This window comes from Mastigoproctus giganteus, chromosome 10, assembly GCF_048544385.1.
Source record: "Mastigoproctus giganteus isolate SK-2022 chromosome 10, ASM4854438v1, whole genome shotgun sequence".
Lineage (NCBI taxonomy): Eukaryota > Metazoa > Arthropoda > Arachnida > Uropygi > Thelyphonidae > Mastigoproctus > Mastigoproctus giganteus.
In genome coordinates this window covers 53,487,167-53,499,800 of record NC_143584.1, presented here as the reverse complement: position 1 = coordinate 53,499,800, position 12,634 = coordinate 53,487,167, and the positions used below count along the sequence as shown (strand labels likewise).

Sequence of the window (12,634 nt, the reverse complement as noted above, 5' to 3'; positions counted from 1 at the left end):
AAACATTAATCACAGATGCCTTGAATGCGTATATACCATTAAAAAAATACTCCACGAGGAGGGTTCCAAGTTGGATGACTAGTGAAGTTGCCGCATTACTTGAGCAGAAAAAGGTGGCATGGAAAGGATACAGAACAATAAAAGTACTGAAGCTATAACAGCTACAAGGTGATGTGTAATAGAGCCACAGAAAAGGTTCGACAGGCAAAGGCAGTTTATGAGAAATCACTAGCAAACAGAGCAAAGAGGGGGATAAAGAATTCTTCACATATATAAATGCCAAGAAGAGCAGGACAAACCAGATCGGACCTTTATGTAAGGGAAAGGGGATAGTAATAAATACACCAGCTGCCGTTGCAGATGAACTCAACAGTTATTTTGCATCGATATTTACAAATGAAAAGCCTTTTGTGGCAAAGGGAAATTGTGGGAGCGAAGTTAAAAAATATGTAATTAATGATATTGAAATTTCGCAAGATTATTTAATGAAAAAACTTTCGAGCCTACAGACCAGTAAGGCTCCTGGAGTTGATGCAATATACCCTATAATCTTAAGAGAGGCGGCAAGCGAGTGCATTGAACCATTGAGGCTAATTATGCGAGCATCATTAGACTCTGGGAAGATTCCCTTGGATTGGAAAGTGCAAATGTATCTCCCATACATAAGGGTGGCTCTAAAAGTGAAGTTGGAAATTATCGACCTGTCAGTCTGACTTCAGTAGTAGGGAAAATCATGGAGGCAATGATCAAGGGTGGAATTCAGGATCATTTGGATCGAATTGAAATTCTCAAGGATACTCAGCATGGTTTCGTAAAGGGAAAATCATGTTTAACAAATCTGGTTCGCTATTTCGAAAGGGTCACTCACGAGCTGGATTTAGGGAATAATTTCGACATTGTTTATTTAGATTTCAGCAAAGCTTTTGACTCAGTTCCCACATGAGCGGTTTGCTTTATAAGCTGGAACAGGTTGGAATCACTGGGAAAATCCTTAGATGGATAGAAGGATGGCTTCAGGGCAGGAGGCAGAGGGTTGTGATAAATGGCTATTCCTCAGATTGGGTTGATGTAAGAAGTGGGGTTCCCCAAGGATCAGTATTAGGACCACTGTTGTTTTTAATTTTCATAAACGACATTGATGAAGGGATAGAGGGCGTGATGTCTAAATTTGCAGATGATGTTTAAAATTGGGAGAGTAGTTAATGATCACTGTCAAGCTGAGCTTCTTCAGAGAGACCTAGATAGACTTCAGGAATGGTCAGAAAAATGGCAGCTGTGCTTTAATCCAACAAAGTGTAAGGTATTACACCTGGGAAACAGTAATCCCAAAAAAACTTATTCACTTGGTGGAGTTCAACTAAACCCAGTACTGGAGGAAAGGGACTTGGGGTGTTACGATACGGTCAGACATGAAATTCTCTGAGCATTGTAAACAGGTTGCAAGGAAGGCCCATGGTGTCCTATCGATGATCTATCGAACTTTTGCAAGTAGAGATAGGGACGTGATAATCCCATTATATAAGGCTTATGTTAGACCACACTTGGAATACTGTGTTCAAGTATGGAGACCTCACCTGAAGAAAGACATCGAGCTTCTTGAAAGGGTGCAAGAAGGGTAACTCGCCTGGTGAGATCGGCAAAAGGGCGTCCTTATGAAGAAAGACTTCGAATATGTGGGTTGCAGAGTTTGGAAACTAGACACCTTAGAGGAGATTTGATTGAGGTGTTTAAGGCTCTGAGAGGCATCAGTAAAATGAATGAGGACAAAATTTTCAAGATATAAATGATGCTAGAACTAGGGGACATAAATTCAAGTTACGGGGGGAAATGTTTAGATTGGATTGCAGGAAGTTCTATTTTAGCCAGCGAGTTATAAATTACTGGAATAAGTTGCCTTCATGGGTGGTAGAGGCCGAGAGTTTGGGAAATTCAAAGGTCATCTGGATAGTACTTTCGGGTAAGGGAAGCACATAGGATGATAGGTTTAATTTCCTTTTTATTTATTTTTTATTTTATTAATTATTATTATTTAGTTATTTATTTTTATTTTTTTGTTTTTATCATTGTTTTGTTCGGATTTATTTTTTTTATTTTTTATTTTTTTTGGCTGGTGCAGCATAAGCCATAGGCTTTCTTGCACCATGCGGCCGTTACTAATACTAATACTAATACTAAGTATACGGGACTGTGACAAATGGGCCTGGAGTACTGGGGTCCATAGTTTAACAAATAGATATTTATTTACAGTATACCCAGTATAAAATAAAATATAAGTACAATTCAGTAGCTTTCGGAACTCGTGTCCCTTTATCAACTGACAAATTTGAATACATTACAAGCAAAGTGTGGCACGTTACTCATTCGTCATTGTTGTAGCACGGACGTGTGCTGCCTTGCGCCAGTGATCATCCATCAATAAAACGGTTGTCTCCAGGATTGGATGTATACGCATGCCTTTCTGGCGATTTAATGCCTTAGGGTTGTTTATTATGTTTAGTGACTCTAGCCATAGGCGAAAGTGTCGCGCGTGGTCCACTATCTCAAAGTCGCGCTTGGGTCAAGATCGTGGTTGGTAGCCCAAAAATGTTCTGCAAGAGCGGACTGGTCAGTTTCGGCAAGCCGGATTGCTCTGTCGTGTTCCGTGAGGCGATCCTGGAGACGTCTCGATGTCTCACCTACGTAGCAACTGTTACAGGCCCTACAGGTGATACGGTACACTACATTGCTGCGTAAGACAGGTGTGACAGGGGTCTTCACACTGGAGACAAGTGAACGTAGGTTCCTAACCTGGTAATTGCACACATTTGATGTTGTAACTTCTCAGGATCTTCGAGATACATCCTGACACTCCTGGATAGTACAGAATGTAGGCGGACGATATGCCGACTTGCTTCAGAGGTCTTGGGTTGAAGTAAGTTCTTGTGCCTGTAAACAAGCATCTGTTTAGTACATGGGATGGATAACCGCATCTGGTTAGGTCCGCCTTCACACGGGGAGATCTCGTTACGTCTAATTGTGTCGGTGCTGGAATGGCTCCAGGCCCTGGAGAACAGGGTGCGGGCAGTGCTATTGAGATGGCTTGGAGCGTGGCGGACCCATAGTTGGTGAATTGACCGCACCACATGGGTTTTGCGGTATACTGAGGTCTCTAGATGTGGGCCTACGCGATGCACTAGCACGTCCAGAAACGGGAGCGAACCGTCCACCTCTGATTCTACGGTAAACTTGATGAAATTGGATAGAGAGTTGAGGTATTCTAGTAGTACCGTTTCAGAACCACGTGGTATTATGGTAAAAATATCGTCGACATATCTACACCACGTTGTAATAGGTGTAGGTGGGTTCTGGTGTATCTGCTTCTCCAGATCTTCCATGGCGATGTTAGCTACTACGGAACTGACAGGGGCACCCATAGCAGTGCCATGTACTTGTTTGTAGAGTGAGTCTTCAAAGGTGAAGATGCTGCTAGAGAGGCATAGGTTGAGGGCGGTACAGATGTCATCAGTGGATAGTGACGTCCTGGATTGGAGGCTTAAGTCATCCCATCACACAGCTCGCTATGGGTATAGAAGCCAGTATTACCAACCTTCCCGAAGAAACTGCCAACGAGATCCGATTCAAGACTGCCGCAGTCCTCCGCAACACTCGAAAAACGTGCTCAAACCTCAACCACCGCCAACGTGCCGCCCTGTCATCTATAAGAAAAGACAACTCCATCGTTGTACTCCCTGCGGATAAAGGGCGCCGGACTGTTGTGCTGGACCGATCAGCCTACCGAGAGAAAGCCTTGGCCCTATTACTCGATCCTAACGTATATGAACCTCTACCTGATCCTCCCGTTAAAGTCTTGAAACGTCTGGAAGCAAATGTTAATAAACTTGTCCACGCATGGCTTAAAGATAAGAAGATCCCGACCGCGACTCACCATCTTCTGCGTGCTACTGGCTGCCAACTACCGCAATTCTACGGATTACCAAAGATCCATAAACCGGGTATTCCTCTCAGACCTATAGTGTCTTGCTGCAGTGCCCCAACGTATGAACTGTCCAAACACATCGCGAGCCTCCTCTCGCCTCTTATAGGTAATACATCTCACACCGTTAAAAACAGCAGTGAATTCATTAACACCATTAAGGACATTTCAATCCCTGATAACTCTGTCATGGCATCATTTGATGTGGTTTCTTTATTCACCTTGATTCCCGTCCAACAGGCCATGCACTGCGCCAGAAGGCTCCTTGAGAGCGACTTAAGCCTCCAATCCAGGACGTCACTATCCACTGATGACATCTGTACTGCCCTCAACCTATGCCTCTCTAGCAGCATCTTCACCTTTGAAGACTCACTCTACAAACAAGTACATGGCACTGCTATGGGTGCCCCTGTCAGTTCCGTAGTAGCTAACATCGCCATGGAAGATCTGGAGAAGCAGATACACCAGAACCCACCTACACCTATTACAACGTGGTGTAGATATGTCGACGATATTTTTACCATAATACCACGTGGTTCTGAAACGGTACTACTAGAATACCTCAACTCTCTATCCAATTTCATCAAGTTTACCGTAGAATCAGAGGTGGACGGTTCGCTCCCGTTTCTGGACGTGCTAGTGCATCGCGTAGGCCCACATCTAGAGACCTCAGTATACCGCAAACCCATGTGGTGCGGTCAATTCACCAACTATGGGTCCGGCCACGCTCCAAGCCATCTCAATAGCACTGCCCGCACCCTGTTCTCCAGGGCCTGGAGCCATTCCAGCACCGACACAATTAGACGTAACGAGATCTCCCGTGTGAAGGCGGACCTAACCAGATGCGGTTATCCATCCCATGTACTAAACAGATGCTTGTTACAGGCACAAGAACTTACTTCCAACCCAAGACCTCCGAAGCAAGTCGGCATATCGTCCGCCTACATTCCGTACTATCCAGGAGTGTCAGGACGTATCTCGAAGATCCTGAGAAGTTACAACATCAAATGTGTGCAATTACCAGGTAGGAACCTACGTTCACTTGTCTCCAGTGTGAAGACCCCTGTCACACCTGTCTTACGCAGCAATGTAGTGTACCGTATCACCTGTAGGGCCTGTAACAGTTGCTACGTAGGTGAGACATCGAGACATCTCCAGGATCGCCTCACGGAACACGACAGAGCAATCCGGCTTGCCGAAACTGACCAGTCCGCGCTTGCAGAACATTTTTGGGCTACCAACCACGATCTTGACCCCAAGCGCGACTTTGAGATAGTGGACCACGCGCGACACTTTCGCCACCGCCTATGGCTAGAGTCACTAAACATAATAAACAACCCTAAGGCATTAAATCACCAGAAAGGCATGCGTATACATCCAATCCTGGAGACAACCGTTTTATTGATGGATGATCACTGGCGCAAGGCAGCACACGTCCGTGCTACAACAATGACGAATGAGTAACGTGCCACACTTTGCTTGTAATGTATTCAAATTTGTCAGTTGATAAAGGGACACGAGTTCCGAAAGCTACTGAATTGTACTTATATTTTATTTTATACTGGGTATACTGTAAATAAATATCTATTTGTTAAATACGGGACTGTGTTTTGGTGAATGCAGTCTGTTAAATTAAGAGTTTGATGCACTCCTCAAACTTTACAGGTTGTCTACTTGCTTTCTCAATCCTCAATCTTGTGCAATAGTAAGAACAAGTTTCAACTTAAGTTCATTATATTCCCTATATTTCCTAATGCATGCCACAATGACTATGAGCAAAAAAAAAAAAAAAAAAAAAAAGACTCACACGAGTGATGCCATCTTAAGAGTCATGCTGCATGCTATGTTTACATTTTGTTGTGAAAACTATATTTGCTATTAGATAAAATTAAATGTAAAAAATATCCAATATTCACAAACCATTTAATAAAAAATGATAGGCAAATATTTAATTACATCTGGCAGGAAATGGCCCAAAGCCGATACATGAATTTTAAATTTAATGTAACTTTTAAACTTTTTTCCCAAAACAGAAATATAACCCCACCTACATTACATGATTCAGAACCTAAGGTACAAAATAAATAGTGCCATCCAGGCAAGTTCTTACAGGGGGATCCTTCCAAATTATTTCCCTTGGGGAGGCAGGAAGCATTATCATGCATCAGTGCATAAATCTGCCCTGATAATAAAAACAAAAGTAATTGAAAAACCATTAAAATGTCAACAAAAACCCAACCCACTTTGAAGAAACACAAGAAATATGGCAATTGCTTCAGCTACAGTTTCTTTACTTTTTTCACAAATGAGTTTCCAGGATGTGTGGGCTATCTGTAATCAGTTTTCGTAGGGATGGACATTACGGAGCCAGATTTTTATGAAATTTTAAAAGTTTTGTAAAAAGTGAAAACTTTGTATATAAACATACACCGGTGTTCAAAGAAAGTGCATCACCTAGGAATTTCACATTTCTAACCCTTTTTCGCTATGGTACATTACATTACTAGCATCACAAATAGAAATATAAACAAAAGATATTTATTAATTAAGGCAAAGGTAAGTAATATTTGACAGGTGCTCTCAAAATATTCCAAAATGAGCATTTGCAACCTTTATACAACAGTTTTGGTAAACACACGACAATTATGGCTGAAATGCTATCAGAAGCCCTCAAGTTGTTTCAGTTTATCATTTTAAACGGAAAACAAAATGAAAAGTTCACCAGGTGCAAACTAATATTTAGTTGAACTGCCTCTGGCCCTGATGACAGCAGCACACCGTCAAGGCATTGACAAGATCAATTTCTGAAGATAATCAACTGATAGGTTGTGGTACCAAACATGAATTATGGCTTTCTGAAGTTCACGAAGGGTCTTTGGTTTCTTTCTGGCAACTGCAGATTCCAAACAATGCCAATGGTTCTCTATAGGATTCAGGTCCGGGCTGTTTCCTGGCCAATTAGAGTTGTAATGGACCATTCTTCCAGCCATTTTTTCGAACCTCTAATGCAAAAATGAAGCTAAAGTAACTACAGAAGTGCCTACTTGCACTTTTAGCCTGATGACGAGGAACAGAGTCGTCCTGAAAAATGCAGTTACTTGGCAGGTTGAAATGGTTGGCAGCAATTTGCCTTCCAATATAGCCAGGTATCCACTGGCATTTACGGAAACTTTTATAAACTGCAGGTGACCTACTCTGCAAGAAATGCACCCCCATATCATTTGTTGGTAGGAATTTCATTGTAGACACCATATAGTCTGGATGGTATTCTTCACTACATCTACAGCGAATCATTTGTCTCTCATCAGAGCCATGCAGGTTGAATTTCTTCTCATCTGAGAAAATAACTGACTTCCGCTGCTCAGAGGTCCATTTGACATGCTCCTTACACCAAATTAATTGGGGCTTTTTCATTTTTTGTGTGATGAGGGGCTTCTTCTTAGGATGACGGGCTACAAGTCCATTTTTGAAGAGGCATCTTCTGATTGCTACTGCACTCGCTACCACTCCTGTATGTTCTTTCCATTCTCTTTTCAGCTCAGATGAAAAAGCTTTATGGTTTTTAAGGCATAAGTGCTTCAAAACGCAGTCCTGTTTTGGCATAGAGACTTGTTTGCATCCAGTTCCTTTTTTCCTATCAGCAGAACCAGTATTCTTGAGTTTGGAAAGAAATCTACTCACTGTCGACTGATTACAAGACACTCTATAAGCAATATGATGGGAATAAACATCCTTCCTCATGTAGTAGTAGTAGTAGTGGAATGTGATGCAAGAAAGCAAGTGTATGAGCTTATGCAGCATCAGCCAAAAAAAAAAAAAAAAAAAAAAAATCACACCATTCCCTCCAAATGCCTGTCCAGTACCTCCTTAAATTTATTTAACTTATCAACTTCCACAACGACAGATGGAAGTTTGTTCAGGAAATTAACCACCCACTGGCTAAAGGCAAATTTCCACACATCTATTCTACATCTGTCTTTTCTTAATTTGAATTTATGCCTCCTTAAGTTCATAATCTGAACAAGTGGAAGGATCACATCAGAATTCAGCATGATCAACCCATTCAAGGCCTTATACACCTCAATCAGATCACCGTGCAGGTGCCTAGTCTCCAGCCACTGCAATTTGCAGAACTTAAGCCTCTCTTGGTAAGAGGATCCCTTCATTCCCCTCACCAATCTTGTTGCCCTTCTCTGTACACACTCAAGCAAATCTACATCCTTCCTAAAATGAGGCCTCTAGACCTGTATGCAGTACTCAAGGCATGGCCTGACCATTGCCATATACAGAGGAACAATCACCTCCTTTTCCCTGCTAACAAAATTCCTATATATCATTGACAAAACCCCATTACCTGCCCTGGCAGCTTGTCTGCATTACTCAGAAAAAGTCATATCTGACTGCACAATTACTCCTTGCTCTTTTTCTTAGCATCTTTTTTCTCATAATCTGTCTTCGCCTGCCTAACCTCCTTTGTGACCTGATTACAGACTAGCTTATATCTGCCATAGGCTTCTGAGTCGCTTGATAATTTATATGCATCCCATGCATTTTTCTTCTCTGTCACGAGTCTCATTAGTTCATTTGATAACCATTTAGGCCTAAACCTTGAACAATATTTCGTAATAGGTATGAAACTTTTAGTAGCATCCATGATTAATTCCTTGAATACTTCCCACTTAGAATTTACTGTTGGTAACATCGTCAGTTGATCCCACTGTACAGAATTTAAAAACTGTCTGAGACCGCTGTACTCACCTTTACGGAAGCAAAAACCGTTTCCTTTACCCCTGATGGTAATTATATCTTTAAGTAAATCCCACATCAGTACACTGGGATCACTGCCACCTAGTAGTTCCTTTATCTGCAAATTCTTAATACATGAATGATCACTGCTGATAACCAGATCAAGAGTATTATTCTCTCCGGTTACGTCTGGAACATGCTGCTGCAGAAAACAATCATCCAATAAATCCAAAAAATCTTACTAGTGTGCGTGTAACCAACCCACAAGTTCCAGTCAATATCTGGGAAGTTAAAATTGCCCATTATAAGACATTCTGATTTACTAGCCCACTCTCTTTCTCTGTACAATTGTTCATTGTACTCATTCGAGTCATTAGGCCTATAACACACTCCTACTCTTATTTTTGCTTTCACAGTGCTTATGTCACACCAAACTGACTCAACAGTGCACTGTTTATCTATATCAACTGGATGCACTTCTTTTGATTTCATGTTTTTCTTATTTTACAGCATAACGCCTCCTCCCTTCCTATCCTGTCTATCCTATCTGTACACATTGTACTCCTCAAATTCCAGTTCTGCATTCCTTATATCTCTGTGACACCACATCTCTGCTATCCCAACAATATCCACCTTTGATGTCTTGACCAACACTTCAAATTCATAAAATTTATTTACTATACTTCTAGCATTGGTATACATGAAAGTATACATGTACCTATTCTTATTATTAGTTACCCTAACACATCCCATATACCCACCTGTTTCACGATGACTGCCGTCAGTCCCTGAAACCCCCAACACCCCTCGCTCCACGGCGCTGCTTATTCTAATAGAAGTAGTGCAAGAATCACCTTAACCTCTGCCTGCAGCTACTCTTTCTTCGTATATAGCACTCTTTCTTCGTGGCATCAACTGCATGTAACTCGCCATCCTGATACAAGTAGGGAATGACTGCAACTCTTGCAGAGTGTTGTTATATGGCTGAAAGTAACAGCTGATGCAATATTATGTCATCTCCTATGCGTGTCAATCTTATCTGATGCAATCTGTAAGAAATATTGCCATATACTTATGTTATTCGGATGAAAATTACAATTTTAAGGGATGATGCACTTTCTTTGAACATCAGTGTATAGCTCACAGCATTAGAGTAAAAAAAAAATTATTGTCAAAAATTAAACAAGAATTTTTTTTTTCTTTAAATCAGAAAAAAGAATAAAAAGTTTTTATTTTTTGCTGTTCTCTACATCTATTTATTAATATTAGTATTAGCTATATATTGCAAGGAAGCCCCACGTTTTTGCTGCAATAGCAAATAAAACAAAAATGAAAAATAAACTATCTGCGTGTTTCCCTTTCAAGTTGAAACATTCAAGCTATCTTTTGAAGTGACCTGATCTCTCAGCTGAACTATCCGTAGACTCAATTTATTCCAGTAACCTTTAACCTTTTATCTAGACTAAACCTCTTTCTCCATAATTTTAATCTCTCTGTAAAGAGATGTGATTGAGGTTACCAAGTTGGCTGGTTATCAAGCTCTACAGCCACATATTCAAAGTCTTTTCCCATATGGATGCTCTTTTGCAGTGCTCACCAAGTGGATCTCTGATCTTTAGACTTTTATTTTCTTTTCAAGAAACCTGATGTCTTTTTTATGTATCACTTTGATTTTGTCACTTTTTGAATCAGAAATTATTTAGATAATTCCTTCAATTTCAGCTTTAGAAGCCAAAACTGGAAAATGACTGATGGGTGAGATGTCATCTTGCAATTTTCAAAGCTAGTTTTATTTTTGTGTGCCATCTATTAAAACTGTGTCTACTACTGGATGGAAACACAGAAAAAAGATGGAGGCATGTACCGGAAAAATTTCAAGACAGTTCATACTTTTTAAATGGACACATTAATTGATATGTACTTGACCTTGGAACAATGTAGATCTACACTGTGCTGCCACTTTATTAGGTACACCCCTGCTGTGCACACAAATGGTTTTTCCCATTTGTGCTACAACTGTGGACAAGTCACATGACCACAGTTGTGGATATAAATGCAGCGAACAACCTTTCTAGTATCAGTTAAGTGTGCAAACTGTAGCAAGAATGGGGAAAAGGAGTGATCTAATGGACTTCGAACGTGGCATGGTAGTAGGTGTAAGACGTGATAAAAGCATCTCTGAAACGGCAGTTCTCCTGAACTTTTCAAGCACCACAGTTTCAAGGGTGTATCAAGAATGGTGCAACGAACAGAAAACATCCTCTCAACGGCACTCCTGTGGAAGAAAATCACTTGTTGATAAGAGAGGTCAGAGGAGAATGGCTAGAATTGTGCAAGCAAACAGAAGGGCCACAATGTCATACATCACGTCAGAATACAACCCTGCTGAGCAGAACAAAATAATGCAATGGAACATTAGTCGCACTTTGTTGCAAATGGGCTACAACAGCTGATGGCCACATCGCGTATCTTTGTTATCAATGTGGGCACAGCAACACCAGCACTGGACTATTGAGGATTGGAAAACAGTTGCTTGGTCTGACAAGTCAAAGTTCCTGGTGCATCATGTTAATGGAAGGCTCAGAATTTGGCAAAAACCACACGAATCCAAGGACCCGTCGTGTCTAACGACTACTGTGCAAGGTGGCAGGGGCAGTGTTATGGTGTGGGGAATGTTTTCTTGGCACACATTGGGTCCATTGATACCCATAGATTCATGTCTGAATGCAACATTGTACCTAAACATCATTGCTGACCAAGTGCATTTGTTCATGTTGACAGTTTATCCTCAGTCAGATGGTTACTTCCAGCAAGATAATGCGCCGGTGCACAAAGCCCGAATCACTATGGAATGGTTCCAGGAACATGACAATGACTTTTCTTTGCTACAGTGGCCCGCTCAGTCTGCGGATCTCAATCCTATTGAAGATCTTTGGGATGAGCTGGAAAGGGCTGTTCGATGCAGGCCTACACCTCCATCAAATCTCAAGGAACTGCATGACACACTCATGTCTGCATGGTGCTCCATTCCTGCACAATGTTTTCAGCATCTTGTTCAATCCATGCCTAGACAATTTCAGGCTTTTTTGAAAGCTAAAGGGGGCGCAACACGCTAGTCAGTAGGTGTACCTAGTAAAGTGGCAGCACAGTATATATATGTATTTGTGAATATGAATTAATATAGAATTAATATAGCCTGATTTTTGTTGGCAATTGACTACCTTTCTGATTTCCTTTAAATTATTTAAAATTAATTGTTGAAGGCTGCATTGGTAGCCTGTAAGATGCAGGGAGGAGGAATACTTTAATGCATTCATTTAGAAACGAATACATAAATGTATTCGTTTCTAAATGAATCCCCCCTCCCAGCTTGCAATCAAAATTTCAGTTAACTCTGTGATCTAGGTGTGCTGCGACAATTTTCAAGTGTGCTGAAAGGTTAGGAAAAACTCAATTGAGTTAAATGGCAATTGGTATTTAGGTATACTGTGAATATGCATCTTTTAATCACCTGAGAGGGCATAAATTCAAATTGAGGAAAGACAGATGTAGGATAGACGTGCGGAAATTTGCCTTTAGCCAGCGGGTCGTTGGTTGGTGGAACAAACTTCCATCCCTTGTCGTGGAAGTTGATAGCCTAAATAAGTTTAAGGCTCAGCTGGACAGGTATTTTGAACGAACAGAGGGGTGAAGTGGAAGTGGTTTTTTTTTTTGGCTGATGCTGCATAAGCTTGCTTTCTTGCATCAAATGCCTCTACTAATGCTAATGCTAATGCTAAAATTTCAAGTGTGACTTGAGTGACAAAATATTAGGGAACTACAGGTCTGGAGAACTGTAAACAAACACTGTGTGAAAATTTCCATCACAAAAGGAGTTAGCAACATCCTAAAGGTGTCTGAAAGGACTCAGTTGCA

The 12,634-nt window shown here is 41.0% G+C and overlaps 1 protein-coding gene across 2 annotated transcripts in view; it reads right to left on the bottom strand.

Annotated features, from left to right (window-relative positions):
• The window catches only part of LOC150079033 (twitchin-like), a 2,795,346-nt gene that overhangs the window by 378,338 nt on the left and 2,404,374 nt on the right, over positions 1-12,634 (bottom strand). The gene's annotated exons all lie outside the window — the stretch shown is intronic.